General features: G+C 50.7%; 1 long non-coding RNA gene across 1 annotated transcript; it reads left to right on the top strand.

Annotated features, from left to right (window-relative positions):
- The first annotated feature begins 407 nt into the window (after window positions 1-407).
- Window positions 408-9,754, top strand: LOC112551407. The gene is made up of 3 exons (XR_003095712.1): window positions 408-681; window positions 2,318-2,450; window positions 9,557-9,754. It is a non-coding gene; the product is annotated as an uncharacterized LOC112551407 (long non-coding RNA).
- Window positions 9,755-10,094: the final 340 nt, after the last annotated feature.

The following is a 10,094-nucleotide window of genomic DNA, read 5'->3' as shown; positions in this document are numbered from 1 at the left end:
CCCTCAGTCTCACTGCATGGCATCCCACGCTAAGCAAAGGAAGATTTTCATTTGCAAGTAATTCATACCCTGCTACCCACAGCTCCCGATTCTCGCAGTGCCAGACAGAAAAGGAACCGGAGTCTCACATGTAGCAAGTTCTGCCTCAAAGCTAGAGCCCGTGATGTACGAGCAGTATCTAAATGTGGCAAAGTGGATCTAAATATAGGTAGGTATATTTTAGGGCCAGGTTTTCCAAAGGGTACGTGCCTAGCTGTGTGCGCAGCCTCTGACGGAGGCTGGCACGCACACCTCGGCATGTGCAAAGCACAGGCTGTGTTTGCTGGAATTTGTGCGCACCTTTCCAAAATCTGGTCCAGGGTAAATGATAGAAGTAAGCTTCGCTGGCAAATGCTTTGGGACGGCCAGTAGGGAGCGAGGAGCACATGGCTAGGACTTTTGAGTCTCCAGTCGGCGCCTCTGGGGAATTCGTCTCAGACACCGCCGAGCAAACAGGAGGAACTCGTGGGGCTTAAGCAGCGTCCCCGAGGACACAGAGACAACAGCCGCCTCTATCTCCGCATCTCACATGGGGAATTTGGTTGCCCTGGAGAGGGAAAGACAAGTCATTAGTCAGAGATGACACAGCACAAAAATCAGCAAGCTTCCTCCCATGGCCCCTTGCTAGGAGGGAGAAAACAGGTGAGTCTCTCAGCATGACCTTGACCTCTCAGCTGGGCCTGCAACTTGAGATGGCAGCAGCAGTTACGGACACTTGCCCCAGTGGAGGCAGCGGTTGTGCTCCACCCGGACGGCGGCTGCCCAGGAACCTGGCAGGGCCGCTTTGGGTCCTTCTGGTGTGCATCAAATCAAGCCAGGGAGGATGACTCTGAACTTTGTGTCTCTTTGGCAAACCCCCTCTCACCTACTTAACACAGGGGAGTCACCTATGGGTAGTTCGAATGCACCTGTTGCACAATAAATCAGGGGCCGCTGGCTTTCTCAAACAGCTGGGCTAGGGACAGAAGTGACACGCAAACCAGTTTAAGTGATTAGAAACTGGTTTAAACCTGTAACAGAACAGAAGTTCAGTGCACATAAACCAGTTTCAAAATGGCCAAAACGAGTTGAAGATAAACCTGGTTGAATGTAGTATCAGACTTAACTCATTTAGGTCAAACCGGTTTATGGAATTTCTGTCCCAGACCCCTTCCTGGTTCAAGTAAAATCACAGACCCCCAGCATCCCAGCATGCTTTGCCAGCCTGGGCTGAGCTGGGCTGTCTGCTGGAGCAGAGCAGGGTTGGCCCCGCTCCTCTGCTCTCTAGCTGGAGCAGTGACGGCTGGCTGACGAGGGGGTGAGCGTGCGGGGGACGCAGCCCGGTCTGCCTGGTGGGGGCAGAGCAGCCCTTGCCAGACTTTTCCCCACTGGAGTGGAGGGCTCACGCAGAGGGGAATTAAATCCCCCTGCTTCCCCTCTCCCACTGGCAGGGACCCCAGATGAGGTCTGCCCGGCTTTTCTCCCCTGCTTGTAGCTCAGCAAGGCCCGGGACCCCCAGAAGCCCCTCCCAGCTAGGGGGAGATCCCACTACACCTTCCCAGCTGCCAGAGCCGGGGTTTTGCTTGGGGCAGCCCAGGTGCAAAGGCCAGATCGGAGGAAGAGAGGGGAGCAAAATGGCCCTAAGCCTAGGTGAGGACACGCACAGAGGGCATGTCTCCATCCTGGACATGAGTCCCACCAAGCAGAGGGACCCAGGCAGGGGGTGGGGAAAGGGCTCAAGTGTGTCTGCACTAGCCCATGGCAGAGCTGAGTCAGGCCGAGCATGCAGCTAGAGGAGCAACTCCTGCCCAGAGGCCCCTTCCACCCACTGGAGAGTGGTGTCCAGGCCAGCCCCGGCCCCTGTACTGGCAGGCATGGTACGGGCGTGCCCCCTCAGCCCTGAACACTATTACTGCGCCCCCCGGGCTGCTGGGCACTGTGGTGGGTGCGCTCTGTTTGCTGTTCTCCTACCCAGCAGCGGTGCAGCACGGCCCCATGCACCAGGTGCCAGGCATGGGGCTCTACCCCTATGAGTTCCCTGCCGCCACCGCTGTCAGGGGGGCTCACCCTGGCCATACTGGTAGGCACCACCCATGCTGCCAAACAGGGGGAAGCCATAGGGGTAGTGCCCCACACCTGCAACTGGTGCACGGGGCCATGCTGCGCCACCAACACTGGATAGGAAAGGGGCAGGCAATTATTTTGGGCAGAGGGCCGCTTACTGAGTTTTGGCAAGCCATCAAGGGCTGAATGACAGACAGCACAGGGCAGATTAATATTAATTTTCTAAATTTTGTAGGGGTCTTGCGGGCCGGATAGAATGGCTTGGTGGGCCGCATCCAGCCCGTGGGCAGCATTTTGCCCACCTCTGCGATCGGGGAACAGTGAGCAGGATGTGCCCAGCTCAGTGTCCAGTCGCCCAGGAGACACAGGTAATAGCACTCGGGGCTGAGGAGGTAAGCCCATGCTGTGTGCACCGCTGCGGGGGCCAGGACCAGCCCAGGTGCCACTCTTTACTGGGTTGAAGGGGCCACCGGGAAGGAGCTGCTTCCCTAGCTGCATGCTCAGCTCAACTCTGCCCTAGGTTAGTGTGGACACACTCAAGCCCCTTCCCCAGCCCTAGCCTGGGTCCCTCTGCTTGGCAGGGCTGACATTCAGGATGGAGCCGCCACAGCTGCCGCAATCCCTCTGTGTATGTCCCCACCTGGGCTTGGGGCCATTTTGCTCCTCTTCCTCCCCCTGATCTGGACTTTGCTCCCAGGCTGCCCCAAGTGAAACCCCAGCCTCTGCAGCTGGGAAGGTGAAGTGGGATCTCCCCCTGGCTGGGAGCAGGGGCTCTGGGGGTCTCAGGCTGTGCTGAGCCTCAAGCAGGGGGGAAAAGCTGGGTAGACCCCAGCTGGGGACCCTACGTGCCAGGGTGGGGGTTCAGACCCCTCCCCAGTCCTACTCAGCCTGCCAGGGCCTGACCCACACCCCCAGCTCAGCTTCCCTGCAGCCTGAAGGGAAGGGAGGGCTCACTCTAGTGCCACCCAGCTTCTAGTCTGGGCCACTGCAGGCACGTGCCTGCATTTCCGGAATCAAAAGTGAATGTCTGTTCACTTGCGTGTTGGTTCAATTTACACAGGTTAAACTAACTTGCAAGATTGAATCAATTCAGGCTCGGGCTTTTTGAATGTCTGTACTTAGCCCTGGAGACTTTTTGGCTTCTGTAAAGGACAGACTAGCAGCACAGCTGAGAGCACAGCTCTGGCAGGCCATTTGCTGCAGTCCCAGCTATAAGAACTATCTTTTATTGGTTCAGACCATAGGTTCCTCTTGTCCAGTCTCCTGTGTCACACAGAGGCAGCGAGTAGATGCTGAAAGGGAGAGGAAACTGGGTGCAACCAGGGCTTTTTCCACTGCTCCTTTGCCCCTCACTCCCATGCTCAATAGCAACCAATGCCCCTTTTCTCCAGGAATGTGTCTAGTCCCTTCTTGAATCCCTTCTGGCTAAACTGTCAGGTTTCACCACATCCGGTGGCCACAAGTTCCAAACTTTAACTACCCCCTGTGTGAGAAAGAATTTCCTTTTGTTAGTTTTAAAAGTACAACCTACTAGCTTCATTTTGTGACTGCTAGTTCTTGCATTGTGGGAGATAGTAAATTCCTATTTCCTTTTCTGGATTGGGCCTCCCCCAGATAGCCTGGCAGTTCTGGGACTAAAGACAGGGCATGCCAGGAAAGGAACTTGCCTCTGAAATGTAGATCCCAGCTCTGGGGCCATCCACTGCATCTTGCCATCCCTGTCTTCATTCCCTATGATTAGAAATACTCAGGAGGTTAAAGATAGGGAGGGCTAGGGCTTAGCAGGTTTCCTCAGAGCAGACCTACCAATGCACCAGACTCTTAACCTGAGGCAGCTCTGCGGTTTGTAGCTGGAGGCTTCACACGGCTCTGCCACAGCACCCTGCACTAGCTAGCACAGTCACTCTGATGGCCCCCATCATCATAGCAATGGATTCAGCCTCGCAACTCCCCTCATCAGTACTGAAGTGCAGGCATCCCCATTATCACATTATCTTGCATACAACACACTTCTTTTCCCCAAAAAACTGGATGCTGAACATTGGGGTGCACATTGTATGTGAGAAATAAGGTAAGAGCAGGTTCTGCTGCCTACCGGCTGAAACCAAAAGTATAATCTGCATGGATTCAAAGGGGGCAGACCAGTGAGCAGGTTTGGCTCCCTAGTTGTTGCTACTCACTCACTCACTACAAAGAAAAATCTTTTTTTTTGTGCTCATTTTACCTTTCAAGAACAAGGTGCATATTATATTTTGGGCCGTGTTGTATGTGAGAAAATAAGGTATTCAAATGGAGATGCAGAGCAGCCAGGATGTGTGTAGCAGAGTCAGGATCACAGGACCTTCCTTCGTCTCACAACCAGCTCTGGCTGCAGAAGCCTCTGACCTGCTAGTCTATCTCAGAGTCGTCCGACAGCCGCCCCTCCTGTGCGCCTGCCTCTCACTCCACACCAAGTGGGTAGATGTAACCAGAGCCTGCTAATTGATGCCAGCTACTTTCCATGAGGCTTGCAAACTCATCTCAGGGATGACCTTGGTGCTGCACAAATGAGAAGTCTGCATGCCGCGGTGGTAGCTGCAGCCTGGCTACAGTGCATGGCAGCCTAGCCATAAATCACTGCTCTGGAAGGAGCAGCAAGTTCAAGCCGGAGAAGGAGCAGAGGGCTATGGACGTCTGGCCCACACAGACAAGGCCAGGGCAGGGGAAATACAGGCTCTGGCACAGAGCCTGTGTTCATTCCTGGGCTGGACCCATAAGCAGGCAGATCAGGGTGGGGGCTGGAAAGCAGCAGGCCTTGCACTGGGCTATTTTTAGCAGAGCCGGCAGAGCAGGAGTCTGGAAACCAGAGTCAGAATTTATTTACATTTCTGAGTGCTCATCAGAGTAAGCAATGACAACACGGGGAAACAATCCCGTCTTCTCCTCACGCCTCTGCGGGAGCCCATGCAGCCTCTCTGAGCTCAGCATCACACTGCTGGTGCCCAGGGACCAGCCACAGAGGCAGCCCCATGCACAGGTGGGAGACAGGCAAAGGGGGGCATTAGGATGGAGGCACATGTAGGTCTCATGTGGCTAATTATGGTCCATATGCTCCTCTCTCCTGAATGGCACTGCCAACCCGCTGCTTTGTGTGTGCATCTAAACATGCACTTTCAGTCAAGACAGACATGCCTTTTACCCACAGTTACACTGATGTGTGCATGGAGCAGATTCAGCATAGGATGGGCAGCAGGAGGCAGTGTAACATAAGAGAGGCACAACCCTAGCCCCACGCACAGGCACTGACAACAGGGGCAGGCGTGCTGCTGGGTGAGGGTGGCAGCTGTTTTAGTGCAGAGCCATATTCGATAGGTGGGGGGGTGTAGCGGTCACTCCACGGGGTCCCATCAGCTCCTTCTTAAGTTACCCAAGTCCTACGTGTATGCAGAACAAGAGACCTCATCGCGATCTTGTATATTTGATGCTTGGTCTCTCTCAGTAGCAGTTTGGATCTAAACGTTTCTCTGTAAAGAAAAGTAACAGGTAGTCCTCCTCTGTATACGTGCTTTAATTTCCGCCCTATCAAATTGTTCAAATCACTAAAACTGTACTAATGCAATAAAATAGTCATTAATGCTCCTTGGTATTTCAATTGCTTAACTTGTTGATGTCTATGGTTGCCATCTGCTAAGTAAGCTTGCCCAAGATTTTCTCGTTGGCTTATGACTATGTCTTTTGTTTTACCTTCATTTATATTCCTCTTTTTCATATCATTTCTTTCATGTCTCCAGCCATTCTTTGTATCGTGTCTATTGTCTCTCCTACAAAAGCCAAATCATCAGCATATCCAAAAAGCTGGTGCAGGCCATTTAAATTCAACTCACCCTGAAAAGTTTGCTATGATTGTATTATTTTTTCCAGAGCCACACTGATGGACCCGAGCACCTCCCTGCCTGCGTTCCATATTGGTAGGAAATGAGGCAGATATTTCACTGCCAGTTCATACTCTACTGTTTCAAATGCAAACACACAATTGTACCATCCTCATAATTTTATCAGGGATTCCAAATTCTTTCATTGCAGCCCAGAGGCCATCTAGCAATATACCTTCACCATTTTTCTTAAAATCTGTAAGAGCTGTGTATGCTGATCCTATTGCCATCTTATCTTGGGCAGTCAATGAACTGAAAATACACGATCCGCCGTGGATCAGGTTTTCCAGAACCCCAGCTGAGAACTCCCCATCAATTCCCTCTTGTTTAAGGAGCAAGTCTATAGAAGTATCAAAGTGGTGTCCTAAGACTTTAATGAGCAAGAAGATATCACAATAACTCTTATGGCCCATTTTGTCTTCCTCTTTTCAAAACCAGGCATGTCTTTTATTTCCTCTGAATCTTTTTTTTTTCCAAATCTCCAGAGGAACAACATTTGCTTATAACGTCTTTGAGATGGTTTCTCCCCTCCTGTTTAATAATTCAGCAGACACATTATCAACACCTGGTGCTTTCTTCTTCCCGAGCGCTTTGATTGCCTCTTGAATCTCTTCAAAATTTGGTTCTTCCACAAACAGCTCAGCTGCCTGGAAAATGGCCATTTGTCACTCACCTTTACCCATCTCACTATTAAGGAGCTCAGCGCCTCTATCCTTCTCTAATTGCTTTCTCTGTAACTATGAGATTTCCATTTGGGCCCTTGTTCAGCCTTGCTTGTGATTCATCTCCTTTCCTTTCTACTTTGTACATTATTAATATTTCTCTCCTGCTCCTCCTTCTCCGCAAAGGTGCACAGTTATTGTTTCTTCTTTATATTTGGTGTACTTTTTCTGCCCCTTTATATTCCTGTGGTCATCTTTACCGTACCTCTGAAGGTTGTCCACTTGGGATCAGCATCCTCCATAACCTTCGTGGAGCCTTCCAGAGCCTCATACCTGTTCTTTGGGAGCTCTTAAAGATTTGGTGTCACATCTGCTAGCTCCAGCTCTTTATCATGACAAGACCCCCTCCCCTGCCCTCCCTCTTCACAATATCATGGTCTGAGTCCCAGTTGTCTCCTCTTAGGCTTCTGGTAGCCTGGAGGTTGCTCGTGTGTCAGGAATGATAAATACAGGGTCAGGCCGAATGATGGGAAATCCACCTTTGCCTACCAGGTATGGTTATGTATGTTATCATAAGGAAAGAACATTTGTTCACAGCCACGTCTTTAGAGGTGGCAAAATAACTCACCCTGTTCCTCTGTCACTGGTTATATCATGAAGTTTCTCAATCCTTGGAGTTGGGACTTGAAAATGGAGTACCTCCCTTCTCATAAATTTATATGAGATTCTTCTACTGCTCCCAGCTAACACAAGCCTCCTAAGCTGCTGCATAGACACTGGTCAGCCCCTAAGCAGCTTCATGTCTCCTGAAAGGCCATCCTCCACTTTTAAATGCAGGTGCCAAAGACAGGGACTAAGAGACTGGAGGTGGGAAGCCACAGTTCTGTGCTGGGAACAGGGAGGATATGCCCAGTGCCAGACAGGAGGAAATGTCCAGATCCCAATTAAACAGATGTAATTCTCTGTCAGAGATGAGTCCAGGCTGTGGCATTTGGATATGAACTCCACTGAGCGAGATCCTCGCCCGGACTCCCTCCACGCTTTGGGGCGTCCTGAGCCAGGGGCTCTAGTCTGAGCCCCTCACTACTCCATGCAACTGGACAACTCCCAGTACACAGGGCAGTTCTTCCATTAGAGCCATGAAAAAACAAATCGCTTCGGTTTGACTGGGGCGGTGGAGGACACCGATCCCCAGGCAGGCTTGGAGGTTTTCATACAGGGATCTGCAAAATGCTTCGGCCTGGGAGCATTTAGCTCCAGTGGTCTTGGCCTCAGCAGCAAAGCCACCAACCTATCTGGCATGGCACTGTGTGGTGGCAAAGGGTAGTGAAGCAGGCACAGGAGAATGAACAGTTACCATCACGGTGGCTCATGCGCTGCCCTTTTGCAAATCAAAACAGCACGAGGTACAGTAGTGAGACACCTGTGCGAAGATACGGCTTACCTAGGGAACTAATTTAGCTGAAAGGAAATAGAAGGGTCATAAGAGGTTTCCTCGTTAAAAAGAAAAATATATAGACAAGAGCAAAAGGAAGCCTCAGGTCAAAGTGCCCATGGGGAAGAGCTGTAGCAGGGTTGACTTTAAGCAGTAAAGGCACAGATTGAGAGAGCACCAGAACTAGCGCTGTTTCAGCCTACGATTGCAGGTCAAAGGCTTGGACAGAGATTGGAGAGAGATGAAATCAAGCTGTGCGGCTGAACTGTAAACAGCACTGCAGTTAATCTGGGTAGGATTTGTAGAATCAGCTAAGGTAATTGGAAGGGTGATTTCAAATGAATATTCAGGAAAACGTTTGCAGGGAAAATAATACTATTTAGCACTTCTAATGGGCTTTACATCTTCAAAACCTGGCCAGCCATTAACTGATTGCTCCACAGCTAGGTCCAAAGGCTAATAAAAGGGATGCTTCATTTAGTTATTTCATAGCTGAGCGTCTCAATAAAGCATAAGGAAGAGCCGGCTGCTCGCTAATAGGTTTGGTAAATAAACACAAGGAAGACAAGAAAAAGAAGCCCTGATACATTTAATCATGCCCTCCATTACAGCATCTTCCTGCCACTGCCCAGTAGCTGTCCTACCTCAATCAGTCATGTGGAAGCCTATTGAGGATGCGAGTTCCTTATTTCCTCTGACAGCTCCACCTAGATTTCACACGCTCCCAAAATTGAGGGTGCCCAGGTCAGGGACCCATCTACAGTCCGCGTTACCACGTGACAGGGGAGCCCGATGTAGGAGTGCCTGATGCACATTACCCACGGTACAGGACAGCGGGTATAGATGGGTATAGCGAGACCTCAGCTCGCTCAGAGTGAGCCAGTTTGAGTGCCGGAAGAAGTATAGTGCATTAGCACAGCTCTCCACCTGGGCTGGTGCAGCCAGTGCAACTGCACTAATTCGTACCCGGTGCAGCCCTATTGCATTTCAAAACCGCACAAAGGTGAAAGAGTGCAGAGCAGGACAGATTACCTCTGAGAAAGCATTGCACCGTGTCAGGGCACTGCTCGGTCGGGGTGCTAGGTCACACATCCATAAGGAAAGGCCAGGTTCGGGAGCCCCGCAAAACGCTGGGAGCTGCGCAGAGCAGCTGGCTGGGGTTCGGGGCAGCCCAGTGAATACAGGTCCCAGTGTACTCACATCTCCATGGATGGATGGAACAAGTGATTCAGCCTCTGGTGATATAGACTGATTAAGCAGCTTTATTTCCTCCCCATCCTGGCAAACGCTGAAGCTGGAGATAGCAGGCAGCTTTTCAAACCGCAATAAAAACGGAGGTATTTTGTGTTTGTTTTATTTAAAAAGTAAACAGCTCTTTGTGTTTGATGAGCAAGCAATTTCATAAACACTGCGGAGAAAATAGACTACAAAGTTTCACCTCAGTAATTTCTAGCCTCTTTTCACAGCAGCAGCAGGAGAGGAACAAATGCAAGCCTGAAGGGGTGCGGGGGTGCCAGTTCCTAGATCATCTGCCTTTATCTCGGGCTCTGGGAGGAGCAGCGGGCAATGCACAGAAGCCAACATGCTGGTCCCGATGGTGACCAAAAGGTGCCAGTTGCACCAAACCATTTAAACCTGAATGAATGGAAGAATAAAGCACTTGAAAGACTGTTAAAATGAAATGAGCCACTCATATCTTATTGTCTATGACAAAACACACCTCCATATTAATCCTTCCGTCATATGCTCCAAGATGCCAGCAATTCCTTCCAACTATTGTGCACAGCTGTACTTTCTAGCCCATATTCTCCCCTTAGGTTGACAGCCAAGAAGCTAAATTACCACCCACGTGTCTCTATTCCCTGGGCATCTCTACCCACAGCCACCCCCTGTCCATTATAGAAGAGCTAACTCCATTGTGTTGCCTCTCTTCAGTCTACTAGAAATAGCTGAACACCAGGAACAAATTTGTGTACTTCTTCATCCAAAGTCCTCATTTCTGGG

The sequence above is a fragment of the Alligator sinensis genome, unplaced genomic scaffold (assembly GCF_000455745.1).
Source record: "Alligator sinensis unplaced genomic scaffold, ASM45574v1 scaffold1517_1, whole genome shotgun sequence".
Taxonomy (NCBI): domain Eukaryota; kingdom Metazoa; phylum Chordata; order Crocodylia; family Alligatoridae; genus Alligator; species Alligator sinensis.
This window is presented reverse-complemented; position numbering and strand designations above follow the sequence as displayed.